This window comes from Dipodomys merriami, unplaced genomic scaffold (genome assembly GCF_024711535.1).
Source record: "Dipodomys merriami isolate MVZ:Mamm:240054 unplaced genomic scaffold, mDipMer1.0.p SCAF_239, whole genome shotgun sequence".
NCBI classification, from domain to species: Eukaryota; Metazoa; Chordata; class Mammalia; order Rodentia; family Heteromyidae; genus Dipodomys; species Dipodomys merriami.
The window spans coordinates 776,560-787,506 of NW_027203815.1; the positions used below are offsets into that span (position 1 = coordinate 776,560).

The 10,947-nt window shown below is 38.6% G+C and overlaps 2 pseudogenes; one reads left to right on the top strand and one right to left on the bottom strand.

Annotated features, from left to right (window-relative positions):
* Positions 1 to 1,433: 1,433 nt before the first annotated feature.
* Positions 1,434 to 1,532, top strand: LOC138835462 (U6 spliceosomal RNA; annotated as a pseudogene).
* Positions 1,533 to 9,515: 7,983 nt separating this feature from the next.
* Positions 9,516 to 10,235, bottom strand: LOC138835455 (ankyrin repeat domain-containing protein 49 pseudogene; annotated as a pseudogene).
* Positions 10,236 to 10,947: the final 712 nt, after the last annotated feature.

The following is a 10,947-nucleotide window of genomic DNA, read 5'->3' on the forward strand; positions in this document are numbered from 1 at the left end:
AATGGTTGAACCTGTTTGGCATTAGTGCTGGGTAAATAAATCAACTCTATTGTAACTTGCTCCCTACACTTGAAAAACTTGTAATGTCACTAAGTATCATCTACTTATCGAATGTTATTTTGGCAAATGTGATTTCAAAAAGTTCATTTGAAAAGGAATACACTTTAAGATTAAATGTAGGTTATCATTGGTTTTAGAATGACAACATTTTTATACCACAGGACCATACTGTACTAAAATGCCAGTGTTTTGAAGCACTAAGGATCTTCTCAATTAATGTTTTTCTGAATTACATTTGACCTCTAAGTCAAGTTTTCCTGGACTTGGTAGACATATCATGGATCTATCCTTCCAGGAACTATTTTTTGGACCCACTTCTGCTGCAGTGAAATCTTACATTAATCACTAGAGGAGGGGTATTAAAAATAATATGGCCTAATATTGAGAAGAAACATATGGCCTTCTTCTGGATCTATGGAAATATTTGGTGATAGAAAGGCAATAGTGTAAGTTCCTTTCTGGTTGGAATGTAGTCAGGTCAGGACATTAGGTAATCATGCATATGAACAATTTTTTCACCTTCTTTGCTTTAGCTACTTTTGAAATGGTAGATATAGTAAACAATTCTATTTTGATAAATTAACTTCTAGTCTGAACAGTTCTGTCTGAAGTGTTCATGTCTCTATGATCCCTTGCAACTAAGATTCGTTTTGTTTCAGTAAGACAATCTATGCTGTCAGGGTAAGATATTCTTGTTGGTCTATTCCTACATGGAAGAAAGGTAAAGGCTCAGGCAGACATTTGTACCAGTAAGACCTCATTTGCGAAATTTTAAGCTGTAGAAGTTTAGAAGTAGCTCTTAAACAAGGCTTACTTTGAATCCATTAGCTCCACAAAGCTAACTCAGTTGGATAAATAAGTACTTGAAAAAGCTATCTGCTTTGAACTTAGCAACAAATGCTTCAAAGTATGATTAAAGCTAGAATGAAAAAGACTTAAAATAATCATTGACAAAAAAATTGCAAATGTGAGCAATCGACTGAACAATATAATTTTATAGAGAATATAATTATACAGAGAATTTTAGGGAAATAAGATCAGTAGCATTGTTAGGAACAATTAAATTTCCTTATTATAAATAGGCACCCAAAGATATAAGCCTGTATAAAGATTGCATCATTAGGAGCTCGGAAGGTGGCTCAGTGGTAGAGCGCTTGCCTTGCATGCCTGAGGCCCTGGTTTCGATTCCTCAGCACTAAATAAGCAAAGAAGAAAAAAGCCGAATGTGATGCTGTGGCTCAATTGGTAGAGCGCTACCTTGAGCTGAAGAGCTAAGGCACACCGCCCAGACCCAGAGATCAGGCCCTGCGACCTGACCAAAAAAAAAAAAAAAAAGATTTTATCATTAACTACTTAATTTTAGAGGACACTACATGCTTCAGCAGCACATATAACCAAATTACAACAATACAGAGATTAACATGGCAATTGCACAGGATGATATGAAAATTTTTGAAGTATTCAATATTTTGCATTTTTCAGATGAAAGAAATAAAAAAACAATTATTAAAAGTTGATTACAAAATTACAAGTGTAACAATACATGTAATTCATAGAACTGAAATTTGGTTTGACATGAGTGTATTAAATCTTCCCCTTAGAAAGGCTTTACATAACATAATCTTTACAAAACTTTTGAAATTAGGCAACCTTTTCATTTTATTCCAAAGAAATATACTATAAGGACCTAGGAAAAAGGAATCTTAAACTGTTTCTATATGGAATGAATCTGAAAGGAGACATTTATATATTATAAAACAATGTACAATTCAAAGTTTTCTATCTAGGAAAAAATAAAATAGATTATGGGCATTATACAAACATAGAATATAGAATATTTTAAACACTAACTTTTCAGACAAGCACCAGAAATATCTTTAGTTTCTGTACTACTCATTTCGACAGATAAATTAAAATTATTTCTGATTAAAAAAAGCAAAAACTTGAGGGGGACCAAGATGGGGACGGGCCAGTAAGGAAATTCCACAGCTCTCCCCAACCAAGAGACTTCAAGTTCAAATGCATAATCTCACCAAGAGACGGAAAACAACAAAAAGTCTAACACCCAGCAAAAAACAGGAGGTGGAAAAAAACAAAAAAGAAAGACAGATAAAGAAGAATTTCACAACAGAGAAGAACAAAGACCCCTCCCCCAATTTTTTCTGACCGTGTGGCAGCACACCAAGCTGCAGCCATCCTGGCCCGGCAGGGGCTGCCAGAGTTCTAGAGACACAGGGGGCTGCTGCAGATTACCCATGCTGAAGCCCCCTGAGGTACCGGTGTCAGACCCGCTGATTGTGAGGAATGGAGAAACCTCTGAGCTGGGAGCTTAGACAAAGGTCCCATACCCATCCTTCACTCTCCATCTGAGCAGAGAGGCTCCATCCGACCAAAGCCATTCGGCCCCACAGTGGGAACCCCAGAGCTACACTGGATGCCCACAGAACACCAGGGCAGAAAACCTTAAAGGAACTGGTGCTGATCCAGAGAGTGCAGAGAAAAACGCCAGCACTCAGAACCTGCATGGAGGCCGCTCCCCCACACCTCAGTTGGATGCCAGAGGCCCATCATGTGGGGTGGACCGGAACAGGGTCAACTGAGGCAGAGACAGAAGAGAAACACACAGAGCCACCACCACCCTGCCCAGTCCACAACCACGTCAACTGAGCTCTGACTGCAACGGCAACCAGTGACCTACATCACACAGAAACAACAACTAAATCCAGGTGAGTACACTGCAGGGGATGGTATATTCCTCAAAGGAGACCAGAGCTGTTGGAAAACCCCAGACCCTCTACCCCAAAACCTGGACCACAGGACCCACTAAAACTGGAAAGTTTTCGAGAGCTCCACCACCCTGTGGAGCACATCAAGCTGGCCACGCTAGAGCAAGAGAGCCCATAGAAGGGAGCTTAAATGCCCAAAGCAGGAATAGAGCCCCTGGGTCAAGACACCCAACAGTGGAAGAAATTAGAACTCTGTACACAGGATGCATAACCTATGTGGGATACACAGCAGCACAGGTCCAACAGGTGTGCCCCAGGCAAGGGGCCAGGACCAGGCCTGGGGATTCGGTGCCTGAGCAGCACAACCAACTCCTCCCAATGGAAGTCAAAAGCTGAGCATATGCCTCAGCAGAGGGGAGAAAAACAGGGAAATGTACACCCTGGGAATTAAGCGTGTGACAGCAAAATACCCGGGGGTTCAGGACAAGAGAAGCCCAAACCCCACAAGAACCTGGCTCATATATTCTAAGATGGGAATTTGAAAACACAGGCTGCCAGCAGCTGATAATAGTCAGGAGCTTAGGCTGGCAAGGTGGATCAGCAGTAGAGTGATTGTCTTGGGTACATGAGGCCTTGGATCTGATTCCTCATCACCACATAAGCAGAAAGGACCAGAAGTGGTGCTATGGCTCAAATGGAAGGGTGGCAGCCTTGAGCTGAAGAGCTGACAGACACAGCCCAAGTCCAGAGTTCAAGCCCACAACTGGCCCAAAAAATAAATCAGGATCCCATAGCAGTCTCCAGCATCTGGGAGAGTGCATCCAGCACATCTGATTTTGCCAAGAGCACCAGTAGGAGCAAACAGGAGCAGTCTAGGCTGCTCAACCCTTATAAGGTGGATACTGCAGTGATCCATAGCAGAAAGCCAAGAACCCTGTGTGTGTCAGACCAGCAGCTGGAGCTTGGCCCCCAACAGAACCAAGATCATGTACAGACTCTCTCTACCAACACAGATACAGTAACGAAGCAAAGACAGACACCTATTGACCAAATCAGAATTTCAGATTAGTGTGCAATAATTAGTATGCAAAAATAACAGAGAAAAATTACAAGGTTTATCAACACCCAGGATAGCAAGCTATCTCCAATAGCCAGCAGCCACCCAGGGGAAAGCCCCAGTGGGAGCAAAGCAGGAATGGAAAACAAACGGTACATCCAAGAGATGCTGGAAGCAATGACTCAAGAATAAAGCACGAAATAGACCAGAAATGGAAAGAACACAGGGTCAAAATATCGAAAGAGATGCAGGATATCAAACAGGATATGCATGCAAAAATAGAGGCAGCACACATCTCACTAAGAAGTGAAATAAGTGCCAAAATAGAGGCTGTGCACACCTCATTAAGAAGTGAGATTAGTATTTTGAGAACCAACATCGAACCCATAAATGAGTCCATTTCCTCCTTGCAAACCACAATGGAAGCCACAATTAACAGAGTGAACAAAATGGAATGCAAGTATCAGATGCAAAAGACAGAATACACCAACTGGACCAAAAAATGACAGATATGGAAAAATACTTAAATTATGGCAAAGAGAAATGCAAAAGCAAGCAGATAGTGCCAAGAAATTTAACATTTGATTAATTGGAGTAGACAGAGGTGAGGAATATCAAATCAAGGGAATACAAAACCTATTCAGCAAGATAATTGGTGAAAAATTTCCCCATCTCCAAAAAGAACATCTTATCTACATAACAGAAGCATATAGAATACCTAATAAGCAAGATCCCAGGAGAAACACTTCTAGACACTTTATAGTAAAAATGATAGATCTGGATGATAAGGAAACAATCTTGCATGCAGCAAAAATGAAGAAAGAGCTACACTACAATGGAAAAAATTAGAATCACTGCAGATCTCTCCACACAAACACTGAATGCAAGAAAGGCCTGGGAAAGTAACATATCAGCCCTGAGAGCCAATAAATACCAAGCCAGACTAATATACCCGGCAAAGCTAGCATTCACAGTCAATGGAGAACTGAAAAATTTTAATAGCAAAGAAAAACTAAATGAATACATAAACATTAAACCAGCATTACAAAGAATACTAAGAGGGGGAACACAACCTGAAGAAAGCAACCAGGAACAGGGACCTGCACCCAGACAGGCATTAATAGGTGTGTAACTGAACAAGCACAGGAGCAAAGGAAAGAAGAAAAACTGAGGAAAACAGGGAATGACAGGGACCAAAATGCATCTCTCTATGCTATCTCTTAAGATTAATGGGCTTAATTCACCAATGAAAAGAAAAAGAACTGCAGATTGGATCAGAAAACATGACTCATCCATCTGTAGCCTTTAGGAGACCCACCACTCAGCCAAACATACAAACAAACTCAGAGTGAAGGGTTGGAAAAGGATCTACCAATCAATGCCCCAAGTAAGAAAGCAGGTTTAACAATCCTGATATATGTCAAAATAATCCTGTCATTAAAATCAATACAAAACGACAAGGACAGACACTAAATATTAATACAGGGAACAATCCAAGAGGAGGATATTACCATCATCAACTTATTTTCCCCAAACGTTGGTGCACACAAATATGTTAAGCAAATACTCTCAAACTTACAGAATAAAATAGATCCAATACAAAAATGATAGGAGACTTTAACACCCCACTCTCACCAAAGGCAAGGTCTACCAACCAGAGGATTGGCAAAGAAGCTACCGAATTAAATGAGGCCAAACTTCAAGCGGAACTAATTGACATCTACCGAGTATTTCACCCTAAAACATTACAGTACACATTCTAATCACCAGCTTATGGAACTTTCTCCAAAATAGACCATATCATAGTTCATGCAAGGAACTTAAGCAACTACAAGGGGACTGACATAATCCCCTGTAGTGTAGCTGACCACAGTGGAATCAAACTAGTTCTCAATAACAAAGCATACTGCAGAAATTACTCAAATACATGGAAATTGAACAGCACACTTCTAAGCAATGCCTGGGTAACAGAAGAGATTAAAAAGAAATTAAAAAATTCTTACAACTCAATGAAAATGAAAACACCTCGCAAAGAAACTTGTGGGAAACAGCAAAAGCAGTCCTGAGGGGCAAATGTATTGCCCTCAGTGCCCACATCAAAAAATAGAGACAGACTAAGTAAATAATCTCATGTTGCAATTAAAACAGCTAAAATAACATAAAAATGGAAACCTAAAGTTAGTAGAGGAACCAGATAACCAAAATAAGAGAGGAGATAAATGAATTAGAAAATTGGAGAACCGTAGCCAGAATTAAACAAACAAAAAGCTGGTTCTTTGAAAAAATAAATAAAATTGATGGACCATTGGCAAGATTAACTTAAAAAAGAAGAGAGGAAACCCATATTAAAAGGATTAGGGATGGCACGGGAAAAATCACAACATGTACCCAAGATACCCAAACAATTTTGACGGACTACATTCAAAAGTTATATTCTAAAAAGTAAGAAAACCTGGAAGAAATGGATGCATTTTTAGAGGAATACAAGTTGCCCAAACTGAGCAAAGAAGAAGTAAATCAATTAAATAAGCCAATATCCTACAACAAGATACAGGAAGCAATCAGAAGTCTTCCAACAAAAAAAAAAGCCCAGGACCAGATGGATTCCCAACAGAATTCTATAACACCTTTTAAAGAATAACTAATACCCATACTCCTCAAGCTCTTCAGAGAAACAGAGAAGGAAAGAGCTATCCCAAAGTCATTCTACAATGCCAATATCACACTCATCTCCAAACCAGGCACAGACACAACCAAAAAAGAGGATTACAGGCCAATTTCTTTGATGAATACAGATGCAAAGATCCTTAACAAAATTCTAGCTAACAGAATAAAGAAACAAATTTTAAAAATCATACACTACGACCAGGTAGGCTTCATCCCAGAGATGCAGGGGTGGTTTAACATATGTAAGTCAATAAATGTAATCCAACACATCAGCAGAGCCAAGGTCAAGAATCCCAGGATTATCTCCACAGATGCAGAAAAGGCTTTTGATAAAATTCAACATTTATTAATGCTAAAATCTCTGGAGAAAATAGGAATAGAAGGAACATTTCTTAAAACAATTAAAGCTATTTACGACAGACCAATAGCCAATATTATACTTAATGGGGAAAAGCTACAACCAATTCTCTTAAAATCAGAAGCAAGGCAAGGATGCCCACTGTCTCCATTCCTCTTCAATATAGTCCTGGAACCCTTAGCCAGAGCAATAAGGCAAGAAAAAGAGATTACAGGATCCGCATAGGGAAAGAAGTTAAACTATCCCTTTTTGCACATATTATACGTTCACGATCCCAAAATCTCCATCCCCAAACTGTTAGATGTAATAAATCCCCTTGGCAAAATTGCAGGATACAAAATCAACCTACAAAAATCAGTCGCATTCCTGTACATTGAAAATGTACAAGCAGAGAGGGAAATAAAGGAAGCAACCCCATTCACAAATCCCCCCCCCAAATAAAATATTTAGGAATTAACCTAACCAAAGATGTAAAAGAAATATTTAATGAAAACTATAAAAACTTAAAGAAAGTAATTACAGAAGACACTAGGAAACGGAAAGACCTCCCATGTTCTTGGATAGGCAGATTTAATATAGTGAAAATGGCAATACTGCCAAAATTAATATACAAATTCAATGCAATTCTTATTAAAATCTCAATCATGTACATCTCTAAAATACAGAAAACAGTCCAAAAATTCATATGGAACAACAAATTACCTAGAATAGTCAAAAACATTCTAGGGAATAAAGACAACATGGGAGGGATATCCATGCCAAACTTCAGACTCTACTATAGAGCCATAATAACAAAGACAGCACCGTTCTGGAACAAAATCAAACCCAAAGACCAAGGTAATAGAATAGAAGATCCAGAAATAAATCCACATGCCTACAGTCAGCCGATATTAGACAAAGCAGCAAAAGACATACAATGGAACAAACACAGCCTCTTCAAACACTGGTGCTGAGAAAACTGGCAGCCACATGTAGAAGACTAAAAGTGGACCCCAGCCTATCACCATACACCAACATCAACTCAAAATGGATTAAAGACCTTAACATTAAACCTGAAGCTCTGAAACTACTGCAGGACAGAGTAGGAGAGATATTTGAAGTTATAGGCACAGGAAGGAACTTCCTGAACAGAGTCCCAGAGTCACAACAAATTGGAGAAAGACTCAACAAATGGGACTACCTTAAAATAAAAAGCTTCTGCCACACTAAAACTATGGCACCCAAGCTAGAACGACAACCAATTAATTGGGGAAAAAATATTTACCAGCAATATATCAGAGAAGGGGTTAATGTCCATTATATACCGGGAACTCAAGAAAATAGTCCCTTCCAAAACTAACAAACAAATTAGTAAATGGGCAAGGGAACTAAAGAGAGACTTCTCAGAAGAAGAAATAAAAATGGCAAAGAAACACATGAGGAAATGTTCACCATCCCTGGTTGTGAAGGAAATGTAATTAAAGACAACTATGAGATACCACCTTACCCCAATCATAATGTCCCAAATCCTCAAGTCAGCCAACGACAAATGCTAGAGGGGATGTGGAGATGTACACTTATACAACCACTTTGAAAAGCATTCTGGAGGGTCCTCAGAAAGCTAAATTTTGACCTCCCTTATGACCCAGTCATACCACTTCTAGGCATCTATCCTGAAAAACAGGCACCAGTATACAAGAACACATGCACTTCCATATTTATTGCCGCACTCTTCACAAAAGCTAGGTTATGGAAACAACCCAGATGTCCCACCACAGATGAATGGATCCAAAAATTGTGGTATCTGTACACCATGGAATATTATGTCGCCATTGAAAATGACAAAATAATGACATTTGCAGGGAAATGCATGGAGCTAGAAGAAATCATGAAATCATGTTGAGCGAGGTAAGTCAAGAGCAAGAGACAAACTGTACATGCTCTCCCTGATAAGTGGATGTTAAATCCAAAATGTTAGGTGATATGACAAAATTAACAGGACTTAAGAAAAAAAGAACTTCCACTCATCTGTTCTAACCACTACTAAATAAACTCATGCTGCTGATCACATGGATGGTGTCAATGTGTACACCAGAGGGGAACCAGGAAGAAGAACCAGAACTAGAGGAAATCAGGAAAAAACATATAACAGCGGGACCCATCAGCTGCACTGGACAGTGACCAAAATGAACTAAGCAACTCAATAGCAGCGATGGGAGGGAGGGAACAAGTGGAAAGAGGGAACAGCTGATGTTTGCAAAACAAAAGAAATGTAGTTATGAATCAATGTGGAAGAAATAACTGTGTCACAAAGCACATAGAACTCATAAATGTTATAGAACATGATAGACAATTTGCTCCATGAAAGTTAGAAGGTGTTTGTGACTTTAACTGAGCATCACTATCACACAATACTGTGAAATTTGGGAAATTATGTAACCACTTAATCACAATAAAAAAGCAAAACCCTCCAGAAATCATTATAGATGTATACAAATAAATCTTGAATACATTTTGACATCAAAGTCAGGCAATTCACTTTGAAGACTTCATGGAATCCATGAATTGTTACAGTAAGATACTGTTGTTATTTGGATTGTGAAAATAGTTTGTATGGAAACAAAGAATACAATGGTATTTTTGAAAATTATGAAACTTAACTGAACCATTATGACTTAGGTGAACAATGTGTACAGCCTTCCAAAACTTCAAAGAGGAAGTGATACATACTTTTCCTTTTGGCAATATCAAATGCAGTTTCTTCCAAGTTGTTCTTAAGACCTGATTTGACATAATGGTTCAACAGAAGGAGATTCAATATGTCTTTGCTATCTCTATTCCCAGCAACAAGATGCAAAGGGGTCAAGAGGCCTTTACTTTGCGAATTGGTATCTGCATCATGATGAAGTAAGGAAAAAGCCACTCTAGTATTATTCCACGTATAAGCACTGTGCAGGGTTGTCCAGCCATCTACAGTTATTGCATGAATATCTGCCGCTTGAGCCACCAACTCATGGACAGTGTCTAAGTGTCCACTGTAGGCTTCCTGATGGAGATGGGTATACTTATCGTCATCCCTAGTATTCACATGAGTGGCCTTTTTGGAAAGTAGTCTCCTCACTGTAGTAGGCCGATTATTTTCAGCAGCCCAAAGAAGAAATTTGCATGGATACTTCTCCATTTTTTTCTTGCAATTGATACCATTCCTCATTTTTTTCATCGTGTTCCTCGTCTTCATCAGAATTGCCTAACCAGAGCCTTTGAGTGAAAGTAGGAATGAGGTGTCCATGTATTTCCCTAATAGTTCATATTAGTTGAACTGTTCAGAAAAATCTGGTGAATTTTATGCATCTGTTTTTTCAACATGATTTATTTTCCATTTTTCCATTTTTACTATTCGAAATTATTCTAACTGGAGAGTAGGGAATTGATGGAGAGCAGAGGAAAGATGTTCCTCTGTATTCAAAGATACAGACTGAAAATAAGGAACAGTGGTGTCTCCATGTACAGCTGATTCTAGGAATGAGAAAATATGAAATAATGCTTTCTATATGGAAATGGCAGAGCAGAAAGTGAAATGATGCAACCAAAAATATAAAAGCAAAATAAATTAGGATAATTATGGAGCAATCATAGTATCTATGAGAAACATGAAAGAGAGAGAGGAAGAGAAAGACAGATGTGCAATGACCTAGATAGACACAAATGCATGCCTCCGATCAATTTATAGAGCAAGCAGAATTTTATGTTTTAAAAAAGATGGAAATAGACTTTGTGTATTTACTTGAAATTGTTAAATAAATTTTTAGCAGCCTCCGTAAAAAGACATAGCTTTAATCAAATTGTAGACAAGAATCTAAATCCTTGATAATTCTAGAAATAGATCTGAATGAAGTTAGTTGAATCACACTTTTTGTGTACATTGAAGGAATAGGTCCAGGCTAGGAATGCAACAAGAGAAGGCAGGCCAATTTTATCTGTGACAAAACTTTTGGAAAATGGCATCGAGGATTACTTACTGTTGATCCACTTGCACTGGAAGCATGATTCTGAACAATTGCTTGCTGATTCTCAGCTATTGATTTGATGATTATAATCTC